Source organism: Lycorma delicatula, chromosome 8 (assembly GCF_047948215.1).
Source record: "Lycorma delicatula isolate Av1 chromosome 8, ASM4794821v1, whole genome shotgun sequence".
Classification (NCBI taxonomy): Eukaryota; Metazoa; Arthropoda; class Insecta; order Hemiptera; family Fulgoridae; genus Lycorma; species Lycorma delicatula.
The window spans coordinates 127875898-127891164 of NC_134462.1; the positions used below are offsets into that span (position 1 = coordinate 127875898).

General features: G+C 27.9%; 1 protein-coding gene across 1 annotated transcript in view; it reads left to right on the top strand.

Annotated features, from left to right (window-relative positions):
* Positions 1-15267, top strand: part of LOC142328956 (uncharacterized) — a 36448-nt gene that overhangs the window by 13645 nt on the left and 7536 nt on the right. Inside the window, exon 3 of the mRNA XM_075373155.1 lies at positions 3977-4041. The gene's annotated coding sequence lies outside the window, so the exon portion shown is untranslated. The remainder of the gene's footprint in view (positions 1-3976; positions 4042-15267) is intronic.

Genomic DNA, 15267 nt, shown 5'->3' on the forward strand with positions numbered 1-15267 from the left:
GAAACTTTGAACACAATGAAAGTACATCCACAGATATTTTGGATGTATTTTTCTTTTTCTTCAGTCATACAGTACTCAAAACCAAATGAAAATTAAAAGAAAATAAAAATCCAAACTCAAAGAAAATGTTATAAACATATTGTAAACTTTACATTTATATTATTTCACTTCCCAGATTATTGTAAATATAAATTTATTTATCAGATTAGAAATAAGTTAAAGTCAATATAAATGTTAACTTATATTAACCACTAAAAAAAAACTTCCTAATAAAAATAAGATTTAGTTAATAAACATCTGCAGCATGTATTAACAAAAAGTGATTGTTGATCGATATTTTGCTTTAGATCGTATTTTGGTTATGATGGACCATAGCTTATTTACGTATTGCATAGACTCTAGCCAACTAGTTCAAACTGAGTTGTTAATTGAAACCCAACCTTCAAAATACAACATTTACAGACTTTGAAGGTGAAATTCATGTTGAATTTGAAGTTAACTCACCAAAATCAATCCATTTCTTATCCTTTCCTTTTGTTTCTTAAAGCTGTTTAGTTTTTTAGGACTGAGGTAGAAGAATATTCATCCACAAAAATTTCATTCATGGTGTTGCTTTAAAGATAGACCACATAAAAAGACTTCAAAAAAACAAATTGATCTTCTCATTTGCTGCAGGAAAGGTAGTATTCTGATTGTACCTCTACAGCTACTATGAATAGCATTATCTGCTATAAAAACCAATTTCATTATCATTTTCTTGTAAATAGTAGGCGTATTATTGAAATGACTCTATGAAACTAATAAATAAGTATTCTTTAAAACATAAGTTTCTTTTACACCCTATGTTACAACCAGTAAAAATTTATGAATAAATCACACAAAACAGCATAAGAATGTAAAAAATAGTTTGTTTTTGTTTTGCATTGGTAATTAATTTTTTTGACCAGTTTGTTTAAGCAACATTATTTTGCTAGTTATATATAGTAAATGCTCTAAAAGTTTTAAATTAAGCATCATATAATTCTTTCTTCATAATGCCACAAATCAGTAATAAATTGTAAACTTTTCCGTATGAGATAAAAATGTTTGTAAATTTTTGAGCTGAATATTTTTCAAGTATAAAAGTTTGTTTCATTTTTTAAGAATGTATCTGCAGCAGTAAGCTACTTCATCATGATGAATGAAGTTTAACTTCATCTTCTTTATTGACAAAATATATTTTGTTATACAATAACATGTCTGCGAGCTGAAGGAGATATTCATCATCACAAATTTAAATATATAAATTTTTATTTTATTTTAATTAAACATTTATATATTGTAATTATAAAAGATTTGATAAATACCAAAATGTTTTTAACACTAATTATCCTAGATGGTTCATATAATACTAATATTTAATTTTACAATCTACATTGCAAAACAAACAAAAAAAAAATGAATTGAATGGTGATTTTAGTCATGTACATATTCATCATTTAGATCATTATTGTTATCAAATATAAACATTCTGCCTCTTAAAGAAATATATTGAACTGGTATATCACCCTCATATATTTATCTAAATATTTTTTAATAATCTATGGATTAAAACTGATAATGAAGCTTGCATTATTTTCTTCATTTTTCGAACATGTAAATGTGTTGAGCTGTATGTAAAATAATCGTAAATTAAGGCTATAATTATTGAACCAAATCTTGTAATGAAACCAACAGCTTGACAACAAAAAATTAACAGTTATGCACCCAAATACAAAAATGAAGAATATTAGTAATATGTAATTTAACAAATATATCCTGGAAAAAAAACACAAAAAAAAACGTTATTGAGAATCATACTAATATTTTTATTATTTTTTTTTACAAACAAATTGTCTCAACATTCATGCCCACAGGTATGCTTTAAAATACCTGTGACCTTTAAGGAGCTGGTTCAACCCATATCCAATTCCCCATGTCCAGCCATCTCTGATCTCTGGGATCACTCTGTAGGTCTATCTGCCATTTGTTGATTGATCCCACCTTTTGCCACCTTTTTAATTTCTATCATTGCAAGAACTCTTAAAATGAGAACCAGTGATGACAAGTTACTTTTACAAAAGCATTCATATTTCACTGAATACTACAGTGCATTCATATTTCTACAGTGCACAGAATAATGTAGATTAACTGGAACTTAATCTCATAATAGTAGTATTGTATTAGTACAAAAGTACTTTCATTTTTTTTAATAATGACTATTTATCTTACAAAAAAGCTATTCAATTTTATTAAAAAAGTATAGTGATATCTTTAATCATCTGTATAAAAATCCATGTGTTATTTGTTATACATCAACCGAGGCACACTAAAGACAAATAAATCTGCCTAAATATACTACTCACTTTATTTGTAGATATTAAGAACCCTTTTGATAATGTCAAATGGAATGAGATATTTAAAATTATGTTGGGGTATAGCTAATGAATAATATATAAAATTTGTAGAAGGATAGCAACAGAAAATTTACAAGATTTAATTATGAAAGGAATTGGACATGAATACCTCAGCCTATGATTTTTCTTAACTTGTACATATAATTAATGAAAAAGCAAGTTTAACAGATATAGGTTAAAAATAAGGATTTATCTAATGATATAGTTGTTCTAGTGAAAATAAAAAATTAATTAAATTAAATTCTGGTAGTATTTTGATACAAAATATAAGTAATGAAATATGACTGACATAAAGGTAGATGTTCAAAAATGTTGAAAAGAGGTGACATATCAGAATTATGAGAATTTTGTTATTTAAATGGTAAAATCACAAAGGAATGGGAAAGTAAAGATGATATTAAAAACAGATTAGCACCAACTAAGAGAACCATTTATGCAGCAAATAAATCTGCTTGTACCAAATATAAATGTAGGGATTGGTCAGTAAGCAAAGAAAACTTTAAAATCATTTGTATAACAAGAAAATGATGCAGGTTCATAAAATACATGAACAAATTTAAAGTTGAACTATACCCCCTTGTATAATAGATAGAATAGAATATAATAGAATAGGTTTAATGGTAATCTTTTCAAATTTGGTTATTGAGGTTGTGTAGAGTATAATAAAACGGTATGGGAATATAGACATTAGTATAAATTCACTGATCAGTTTGGGAAAATTGATAACTGTATAAAATAAAACATTAATAACTCATTCTCAGAGCAGTAGGTTTTTAGAAGTAGTATTATTTGAAAGTATAATAAAATTTGTTTAATGATATCACATGATGAAGAATGTTATAAATATTTTTGAGATTAGCAGAGAAGAATAAAAACAGAGAATACCATCTAGTGTAATGCCTAATAAAAAAGATTCAGAAAATCTAATCACTTTGCCCTTTTCTTTGCAGCTGGAATAGTTGACAAATTATCTTTTAATAAGTATTGTCTTATTCCTCTCATATAATTACAAAAATATTCTTCCCAATTAATATCTTTAATATTAAATGGAAATATTTCTTTATCTTTTTGATCTAATGATTTCCACAAATCTTGAGTATTCTTGTTAGAAAAATCCATTGTCTTATAGAGAAATGTGATACTAACTGTGAAAATTTGTCAACATTCTCTGATATTTTTAGCTGCCTGAAAGTATACCAACAAAAATAAAATGAATAACATGTTTAACACAGTTTTTTTTCACAAAAATATTCACCAAGACTGCTATAAATAAATACATGCATAAACATTTAATAAACAATAAACATTGTATTTCTGATATTAACACAAATTTATAAGTATTAGAAATTAATAAAGATTACATAAAATTAAATATATTAGAAAAATATTACATGTATAAATACAAACAAAATTTCAATTTGATAGCCATCGACAGTATTTGAGGGAGACGTTCTTGTAAATACTGCAACATATAGCAGCACGCATGGAAATTAATACACAATCATTATTTTAGTATTTTTATTTTTATATTTTTATTACAGAATAACTTCAATCATGACTGAGGATGCAGGATCCATGAAGTACTTTAATGAAAAGTTAAGGTAAGGTATGTCTTATCTCAATATATTGTACTAGGTGTTTTATTTTTAAAAAAATTAAATATAATTTTAACAATACAGCGGAATAATATGAATTTTAAAAAGAATAATTTCAGTAAAGTAAATATAGATATCGGTATTTAATTAATTTTTCTGTTAATTTTTATTTTAGAATTGTTTCTAACTTAATGTTATAATTTAGCATTAGGAAAGTGTATGAAGATAAAAAAAATTGAACACTTTGTCTACTCAGCAACTTTTTCAACTAATATCCTCATTTTCTAATTCTTTTATAAAACATTTATCAATAGAGTGTGATTAATTGAAATGTGCTAAAAGTGAAAGTACATTTGTACATTTGAAAGTGAAAGTACATTTCTACAGCACTAACAGCAGGACTTACAGCAGTAAGTGAGTATAATGATATACATCAGTAAGTGATGTAATTACTGAAGGTCAAATATTTAGAAAGAAGTAATCTTTAAAATGTTATAGAAACTATTCAGGAAAGTTGAGCAATTCTTATACTTATCCTCTCTCCTTTTCTGTTTAGCTTCTGGAACAACTGTAAGATATTACTTAAGAGGATGAATGAGGACGATGTGTATGAATGTGAATGTGTCTTTTACAGTCTCAGGTCGACCACTCCTGAGAAGTGTGGTTAATTGAAACCCAACCGCTAAAGAACACCGATATCCATGATCTATATTCAAATCTGTATAAAAGTAACTAGGATTTGAACCTTAGAACTCTCAACTTCAAAATCAGCAGATTTGCGATGATGAGTTAACCACTAGACCAGCCTAGTGGGCTCTTACCCTGGGAAAATAAACGTCTTTAACTTCATATAAATAGTCTGTATCTATTTTTAAAAGTATAGGCTTTAATTAAACTTTTAAATTATAATTTCAACTCATTTCAACCATTTTGTCCACCTCTATGATATAGTGGTAACATTTGGCATGATTCCTTTTCTTAAGTGGATAATAGTAATACTTACAAAAGTGTAATCAAGGAATAATCTCTGGCGCCAGTCTTGGCTCTAGTTTCCTGTTATAAATTGTCATTAAAAACAAAAGCTTACCTTTTTTCTTTACCAAAGATTTGTGCAATTATATCTATCAGTAATGCTGGTAGATAATGGAGAAAGAACTTAAAAATGCTGAATTTAAATTTGTCCTTTACCAGAATGAGAATGGGAATTGTATAGGCAAAGATGGAAATTGACCACAATCTTTTGCCAAGTTTACAGAAATTATCACATGTCATTGGATTTTGTGTGCCTTTATTCGATGGTGGATCTTTAATAGTCATTTTTTGTTCTGTAACAAATTTTTAAAATAGTATAAGAAAAAATAGAAAAAAGTATAATAATAAAAAATAGTATAATAATAAAATAGAAAAAATAGTATAAGATTAGCTTATTTCACTTAGAAAAATATCTCATTAGTATTACAGTAATTATATTTCCTCAAAATTCTAAACTTTTGAAGTTAGAAAAGTTAGAACTTTTAGGAAGTAGTAAACCTGCAGATTCAAACTACAGCTACACAAATTCAACTAAGAAATAAACTACAAATGGATTCTTATGCACTTTATAATGTAAACATAAACAGACTGCAGTAAACAACTGAACATCTTTTTTTCTCATATTAAATTACACTAAAGTTTAAAATTAAGTCATCTTATTTGAAAATTCACTAAGTTCCTGCTGAATATCCTATTTAGATTGTACAGGCAATGAAAGTGTATCTAATAGTAGATGAAGGATTAGGTAATTAAATAGTGTCTTTGTAAATACAAAATTTGTTAATGGTACATATGTAAAAAATCTTAATGTAAAATATTAAAGTTTCTGTTTTTCACAAGATTTTGTCATACTGTTCTGAATTCAGAAAGAAATTCATAAGTGCATTTTTACAGCAATGTTAATGGGCTTAATGATAATATTACTCCAAGTAAAAATATTTTACTGCAAACCTTGAAGAAAATCATTAAAAATACAGCAACATTCTAAAGTAACTTTACTCTTATCTGAGAGCATTTTTTAGGTGATTTTTAAAAAAATAAATATTAAAATTTTTTTTTAATAAATATTTTTCAGGTTTTTAACATCCTATTGTGTTTTCTTTACTAAAGAGTTCCTAACCTAATATAATATGTTTAACAATCATACATTCATTCACTCTTTCTCGGATTATGTTGTCTTATAATTATATGAGAAGACCCAACAATAATCAATCAACAATTTTTATGTGTATACAACAATCAATTGTAATTGATAAGCACTTACTTCTGAAATGTGAGCTACTACAAAACTGAAGGAACAGAACTTCTGGAGCGTTTCTCTACATGTAATTATTCTGATTTGGTAGGTCAGGTTGTAAGTCTTGCTAGGAACCTAGAATTGTGCTAAAGATTCAGAAGAATAGTAGTACAAAAAGCTTTTAGGCTGAAATCTGCTTCTCTCAAATTTAATGCAAAAAACAATCAATGACTAAAACTATTTTTATATATTGAGACTCCTTTAGAGAAGTGGTAGTTAAATTTAAAGTACATTTAACTTTATTTGTACCTTCGTTGCCCATAAATTATGAACACTGGATTTTCATTAACACAAATTGCAAAAAAATTTCAGAAAAAATGCACATTAGATTTGAAAATATGTACTACCTGTTTATTATAACTAATAATTAAAGGTGAAATTAACCCAAAAACAAATATAAATTTAAAAAGTACCCTATTATATATAATAACATCAACATTTCTGGGTAAAATATAAAGTTTAACTTAAATGGTTGAACCCAAGAAAAGACTGAACGCAATTAAAACAAGGTAAATCAAGAGTATCGTGCAGAAAAAAGACTGAAAATTAGATTTCCAAACTATAGTTAAAATAAATAAAGTTAGAGAAAATGTTAGACTTGAATAGACACAATTCAAATCTGATCTTTTGGCAAATTTTTTCCTGAGTGTGCAACGAGATATTGTTATCAGCCCAAAATTACTATAGTAAATGATTACAAATTAACAATCAAAATTTACCTTAAAAATTGAACAGATATAAAATACCTATGCTATATTCTAAATGCAAAATGAAACAAAAATAAAAACAATATAAAGATTAACATGAAATAACGAATTGCTGTACTTTAAAAGTCATAAATATAGTTAAAAGCCACACATTACAGTTAAAATCAAATAATTGAATCCAGATGTACAGCTTTAAGAAATTGTAAGACATTAATATTTTGGATATTAACTCCTAGTTTAAACTTGGGACACAATACAGCATAACAGACATAGTCCACAAGGATGTGATATACTGTTAGTTGGCAGTCGCAACAATCATAGACTGGTGCATCAGTCTGATTCATGAGGTGTCCATGAGTAAGTTTAGTGTGCCCTATTCACATACCTCCTCTCAACGGTTAATCCTGCATGAGGAATTCTACGATGACATAGTGTTCTTAACTGGACGAAGTTTATTGTTGATGATAGCTTTCCATTCATTTTATCTCTCAAGAAAACAGGCAAGGTCATCAGAAACAACACGATTAGTTGAAGTAGGCTACAAACTAGCCAATTTTGCTGCACTATCAGCTTGCTCATTTCTTGAAATTCCAACATGTCTGGTGCTCCAGCAGAAGCTCACACTTGTGTTACGCTGTTTTATCTTAGATATGATAGAGTGAATCTCACAGACACCAATGTGTCTGGTAGCACTAATCGCCTGCAAGCCACTCATGGACCCTGAACAGATGACTACGTGTCATATATTTGGTTAATTATACTTAAGGCTTTATTAATAGCATACAACTCTGCAACAAAAATGCTGACTATGCTGGGAAGGCCAAACACATGAGTATGTTCTATTGCCAACCACAGAAGCACAACTAAAGAAAATTATCGTGTTTAGATCCATCTGTATGAACTATAGCATCAGAATTCATGCTGTTTATAATATTATAAAACTTTTTGTAAGAGAACCGGATGCGTGTAGTTTTTATATACAAAAACTAAAACAATAATTTACAGGAGAAGGCCGCTAAAGGAGTTAATAACATTGAATAACAGTAGTACTGGAGGTATCTGAAAATCTAGAGCTAAAAAAAGTGCTGAGCTCTGTTGCCTAGCGGAGCAGCATATCTTGGCTGTTTCTGAAGAAACAGAAAGAAGTTTCTGGACATGCGCTAAGTATGATATAGAAGTAGGGATGCTGAACTCAAGAATAGATTGATGCATGAGAATCTACCAGATGAAGATGACCAAAGTGTATGACTCATCATTCAATAAGCAGTGATTCAAGTTCTACCTCAGTCAATCAATTATAGTTGCTTTGCTTCTTCGAGCACATCATCCACCACCCGTCATAGATATCTCGAGATGGTGGATGGAACTTGGAAGCCTGGGAGGACAGAAATTGTGTATCAGTTAAAAAAATGTTAATACTGGTGATGAATCTTGGATATTTGAGTATGACCCTGAAACAAAATGCCACAGCAAGGAGTGGCACACTTCAAACTCACCATTTTTGCAAAAAAGCAAAAATGAACAGATCAAAAATCAAAATCATGATAATTTGTTTCTTCGATAGTAATGGCATTGTCCATAAGGAGTTAAACTCCTTATGGATGCAGAAAAGAAGAAAAGAATGCAGAAAAGAGTTGCTTGCACGAGACCAGTTTTAATTTCTTAAAAATTAAAATTGGTTCAATTTATGATTAAAAATATTTTTTTGTATTATAATTTTTATTAAAATTTAAAACTCACCTACAATTTAAATTCCATACTGAAGCAATTATTGTGTTAGCTACCACATCAACAGGTATTATATCAGCTGTAACATTAGGATCACATTCCATTATTCTTATAAATCCAGTTGAATATCCAACACCAACTCCAGAAGTGCCATACAAATTATCAATCCAACCTGGGACAGGTTCTTTACTTGAACCTGTGACTGAAAAATATAAAACAAAAACTAGTTACTGAAGTAAATTTTTTATTCAATAAACATATTTTATTTTTCTCTTTATTCAATTTTTTCAATAGTTGTTCGTAGACTAATTTAAATTAAACCCAGTTCCAGAGATAAAATATTTAAGTTATGGGCCATAAAGATTATAATTTTAATTTAAACATAAAACTCTGTTAAGCATGTCAAATAACTTCAAAAGGACTATTTATCCACTATTTAAAGGCATAATAACCCACAATAAAGTTATGAATTATTTCCTTGTTCATTTCTAATCCAGCTGTATTCAATCATTGTGAAAATAATGTTACTTATAAAAATGAAAATTCTTCAAATATTAGGTTGTTGAGTAGATGTTCTGATTTTCAGAAGACTGATTTCTATTTGGCAGAGTTTATTTGTAGTATAACTGATTCACTAAGCTTCTATTAATAGTTTCTGTAATAAATTTACTATTGCCAATTTTTTAGATATTGGTTTTATATACAGAAATACTTCACTAAATAAGGCTCCAGTTGTCATTGTCTGCACAAATAAAAGTACATCATGCTTATATATAAAGTAAAAGCATGTGTAAACAAACAATGTGTTTTGTTTTAAGTTAACCATTACATAGAGAAACAAATTACTATACCACACACATAATAGCCTATAATATATACATTTGCTAACGTTTGCTAACCATATCATAGAGAAATTAAATTAAATTAAAGTTATAGATCTACCAAAACTGGAAAACTTCCATAAATATGCAAAACAAATTCTCAGATTTCAACACAAACAATATTAAGTATATATAAATTCCTAGTGATAAAAGAAAGAAATGAACTGACATGTTTTAAATCTGACACATTTTTTGTATCATTCTAAATATTTTTCTGCTTAAATCAAAAATACCACTCATTCTTTTAAATAAAAATAGCATTGAGTTACTGAAGATTGCCATAATAATGTTCAAAATATTTGAAAGCATTTTTTTTTAATTTTCATTAATTTAGTTCAGATTGCCTTTAAAAGAGTCGATAATTAAAAAAAAAAAAACAATCTTTATTGCATACCACCACTGACAAACATAAAAAAAAAAAAAAACAGTTTTATATTAGGTACATTGTGAATATTTATTTAGATTTTGTATTGATAAAAAAAAAATTTACTTTTATTATGTCTTTTATAGTTACTATTAGTAGGCATATTATTTTCGATCAAATTTAAATACTACAATAAACTATATGGCACAGAGGTGTTTAATATTTGATAAAATTAAAACTGAATAAATATCCAATTCTATTTAAACACCACATTAAAAAGAAAAATAAACTATCTAAAACCATGTTGGTTCTGCTTAAAAAATCTGATGTATTTTATGTAAACAAGTAATGTATTTCTAGATTAATAATTTCTTCTTCCTAACAAAAGAATTGGTCCTCCCTCTTTCTCTTTTGTTAAACATAATTTTTTACATGTTTATAACTACCCCTCAGATTTTTTTCTATACACACTTTTTAACAATTCTCTTTTACTTTTATTTCATTTATTGTTTTCTTGTGTTTTACTTTTCTGTTGTTTTAAAGCTAAGCTATGAGTAATTTTAAATCTACTTAATTGTCTGCTAGTCATGTTTAGGAGTTTGTTAGAATGCATCTCCTGAGTAATTCCTGTTTACCCCTACTCACTTAAAAGTAAGTTAGCTCAAGTTAGTTGTTCCCCCACAACCCACCGGGGTTGGTCTAGTGGTGAAAGCGTCTTCCCAAATCAGCTGATTTGGAAGTCGAGAGTTCCAGCGTTCAAGTCCTAGTAAAGCCAGCTATTTTTACACGGACTTGAATACTAGATCGTGGATACTGGTGTTCTTTGGTGGTTGGGTTTCAATTAACCACACATCTCAGGTATGGTCAAACTGAGAATGTACAAGACTACACTTCATTCACACTCATACATATCATCCTCATTCATCCTCTGAAGTATTATCTAAACGATAGTTACCAGAGGCTAAACAGGAAAAAGAAAAGGAAAAAAGTTGTTCCCCCACAAGGTATTTTAAGCTCAATTCCATTTTTGTTTGTTCACATTACACATTTACTCTAAAAACAACAATTACAAATTATTTTCTATAGTTTAAATACTTTCTATCAGTGAAATTTATTAGTAATATATGCTAATAAGAAGAAAGGAAATGACAGTAATCTAAAAATTCTTAGCTTACTGCATCTTCTAATGCTGATTGGACTTCTTATATTAGTAAGTTATACATTGGAGTGCTTATAACAGTAACTGAGCTGTTGTACTGATATTGAATTATTTAAGAATATTTGGGACATTTATCTTGATTTCCACTTTTCCTTAATATGTCAGAATTTTCCTTCATCACTTATACTGTAATTTGTTTTTTATGATTTCTAATCTCAGGCCAATTGTTTTTGGACATTGAAAATAACTGAGCCCCAAATTATCAAAGATAAATAGTGATATATGTATTCAAACCCAAATAGTAGTCATTACTTCTTTAATTGGATTTGAACCTGGGTTCAGCAATGTACATAACAATTCTTAAACTATGATTCTAATCACTAATCTATGCAGCAGCAGATTTGATAAAAATAACTAGCTGCTGGTATTCTGAAGAAGACTGAGAATTTATTTTAATTTTATGTGCCATATTAATTATTTTTTTAATAATTAATATAGAAGGTTCCGGGAATAGAATACTTACTTATGCTGGGCCTTACAATAATAACAGGAAGCCCTTTACCATATTGTTTAATAAGACTTTCAGCAACTCTCTTAGTATATATGTATGTATTAGGACAATCCTTTAAAAATCTGAATCTGGTGGGTGTAACTATTCAATTATTAAGTATTCATTCGTATACTGAATTCATAACAAAAAGAACTTTTCAAAGAACTTTTTAATATGATCTTTCTGTGTCATGTTATATTCTGTCTCTACAAATGAATAAATATGACAATATATTTTTACAATTTAAAACATTCTCATAAAATAATCGTATCTGTATTCTTACTAGTCATTTTTCTGGTTTGGCCCTAGTTTTCCAACAGAAGGTAAATATTTTGAATAGATTTAATAAAAAAAAAAAAAATAGAAAGTTAATAAATAATGAAATTTAATACATTATTTTAAGTTAAAGAAATAATTGAATAAAATTACAGTATTATACTTGCTGAATCAGATTACTGAAATTATATAATATATGGACATGAAGAGAAGTAATAATTAAAAACATTAAAACTGGGCAGGCACACCAAATGTTGTTGATGATTGTGTAGCTATTTATCATAGTTTAATAAAAAAATCTTGTTAACACCTTTATTATTAAGACTATTTTAATATAATAGTGTTAAACAGATTATTAAAGTATGTAAAGCAATCACTAAAAAGTGAAATGTTAGTAATATGAACTTTCTAAGGCATAGACATGCAGTTGGGTATCTTTGCAACACATGTTCATGATCATTATTGTATATCAGTTTGGTTTAAGTAAGCAAAATTTGTAGTCTCTAAACTTACCGTAGATTTGAACTTTGTTGCTTAAGTTTTAATCATATTAACATTTCAAGGACGCCGCTAATATGTATGCCACATTCCACAGAAAATAGGACTATTGAGAGAAAGAGGCTGGCTGATACCACTGCAATAAAAGTAACTGAAGTAATTGATCCTGTTTATTAACCTATCATTGAAATAACTGAATTTGGACAAGAAACAAGACAGGAATGTTATAAAAAGCGTATTTGAACTGCACAAAACCAAGGTCAGATTGTTTTTAGTACTGAATGAAACCAAAAAGATTAGTAGTTCTTGTTAATATTCATAAAGAAAATAATGGAAAAGACATTAGAGAATGTTAAACAAAAAAAAAGAAAACCTTGATTCCAATTCTTGAAAAGCAGAATCTCAAGCAACTTATAAAGAAAATTTAAATGTAGATTTAATACAATCTTGTGATAACCATCTTGTTAATAATATTATCAAAAATTCATCTGTCACCTCTGATCCTTCAGAAAATGTATTTTATATCAAAGATTTGGTTAAAAAACTTATTACCAATGAAATCTGAAATAGTAGTTTATGCTTGCACATCTCATTAAAAAAAAAAAAATTGTATTTTCCAAAGAAGAATGATGGGGTAAAAAGAATAAAGTCAAACAACATAAGTATAAATAAAAAAATGTCTGATGCTTATCATAAAAAAGCAAAATTTGCACAGAAATAAAAATATATGGAGGAGAAAGAAAAACAGTTAATTATGCAACAAGTGTTGAAACAGTGAAGAAAAAGGCAAGCGTAAGAAAAACATAATAAAAAAATTTCTGATATTACCTGCGTATCAACATGAGCAACAAAGCTGAAATAAATACCAGTGATAGTGATGAATGTGATATAAATACCTATGAACTTTATTAATAATAATAGTTTTGACTTACCTAATTGTGAAAATTTTTGTGTTTGTAATTACATAATAGCTTTGTACGGTGGTTCAGAATTTCCTAGATTAGTTGTAAAGTATTAAAGATAATGAATATGAAGTAAATTCCATGAAACAAAGTGGAAAGAATTTTTGGAAGTGGCCTACAAAACCAGACCAAATCTGATGTGACAAAGAACATGTAGTGAAAACTATCTTCTCCAATACTGGAAAATGTTAGAGGAATTTAGAGTTTTCCTTAAACTGTGTTTAAATTTGTAGGCAAAATAGAATGAGAACTTTATATAGGATAATTAGAAGTTCAGAGATTATTAATTTTTTTGGCTAACACAAATTAATCCGTTTCCACGTACAATATTATTCATTACCTGGTAGTTATTGTTCATTCACTATTGATTTTGCACTTTCTAAATTTATGAACATTTATTGTTGTAATCTTATTCAAAAAATATTAAAATAGCTATTTTAATTTTTCAGTAATTTATAGAGTATATGTTAGATATGTTTCTATAGAATATGTTACAATACAATTTTTTCTAAATGACACTAAAGATTAAATTACTGAAAGTTAAAGCTATTCAAGCTTCTAAAATTTTCATTCTCTGGAGCATTCATCCTATTAAACTTGGCTTTTGATTATTGCACAGTCTTAATCATAGTTTTACAAATAAGGGTTCATCTTAATTAGTCTGGCAAAGAGAACATTCCAGTTATGTGAAAAAGTAACTAAACATAAATATTAAATTGTATCTTTCATCTTTGAAACATACAGAAAACAGCAAAATAAAGTTATGATTGTTATCCGTAATAGTTAAAGTCATTATGAACTACTGAGCAATAATTGGAGAAAAGGAACAAGTACTCTTCCTCTTGAAGATAGACTATAAGAAATCATTATTGCCATTTAAGTTTGTGCATACCTCCATCAACACATAGACGAGTAACCTCAACAGAAAAACTCAGGGTTTTGTCAAACAAAATTCCAAGCCTTAATAACTTAATATAGACTAGTCATTATAAAATATCATTTATGGAAGCATGTAAGTAACTTGAAGTGATGATGTTACCAAGGAGTTAGGGATAGCCCCCTTCTTCATCTCTATCTCTTTAAATATATATATATATATACAAAACATATACTGGGTGGCTGAAAAGCAACTTACATCCCCCTCTAATTCTTTTTATGATTGAGATAATTGGTTTCAGTTTGTATTGTTCTCACTACTTGCACCAAAGGCTTACTTCGTTGAAGTTATATATCATTCTTTTTAATTTTTGGGTGGTGGGGTTAAGGAGAAACTCAAAAATGTCAAACGGGACAACGGCCATTTGTTATATCATTTTAAAGAGTTTGATAATATGAGATAAATTATTTAATTAAACTAAATTCTGATTGCCCAAAATTCGTTTCCAGTTATCTCTATTATAAAAAACATTAGAGGGAATGGTGTAAAGTTACTTTTCAGCCACCAGTATATATATATTGTTTTATCCACATTTAAAGACAAATGATAATATTCAGCCCTTGCAGCTAATGAGACAATATCAATGCTTTATTTGCAGCATCAGAAATATTATTTAAGTAAAAATTATTAGTTAATATAATTTATGAGTATAAACATATACATTACATTTATTACATATATATTTTTAACTTATTTAAATGAATATTATGAAGAACATAGCAAAGGCTTTAAAATAGTATTATTAGGAGAAAGTCATATGTCATTGATTCATAGCTAGATGGATATTATTAGGTATTTTTAATAATGCTGTTGCAATACTATGGTCCAGCCGGAATCCACATTGAT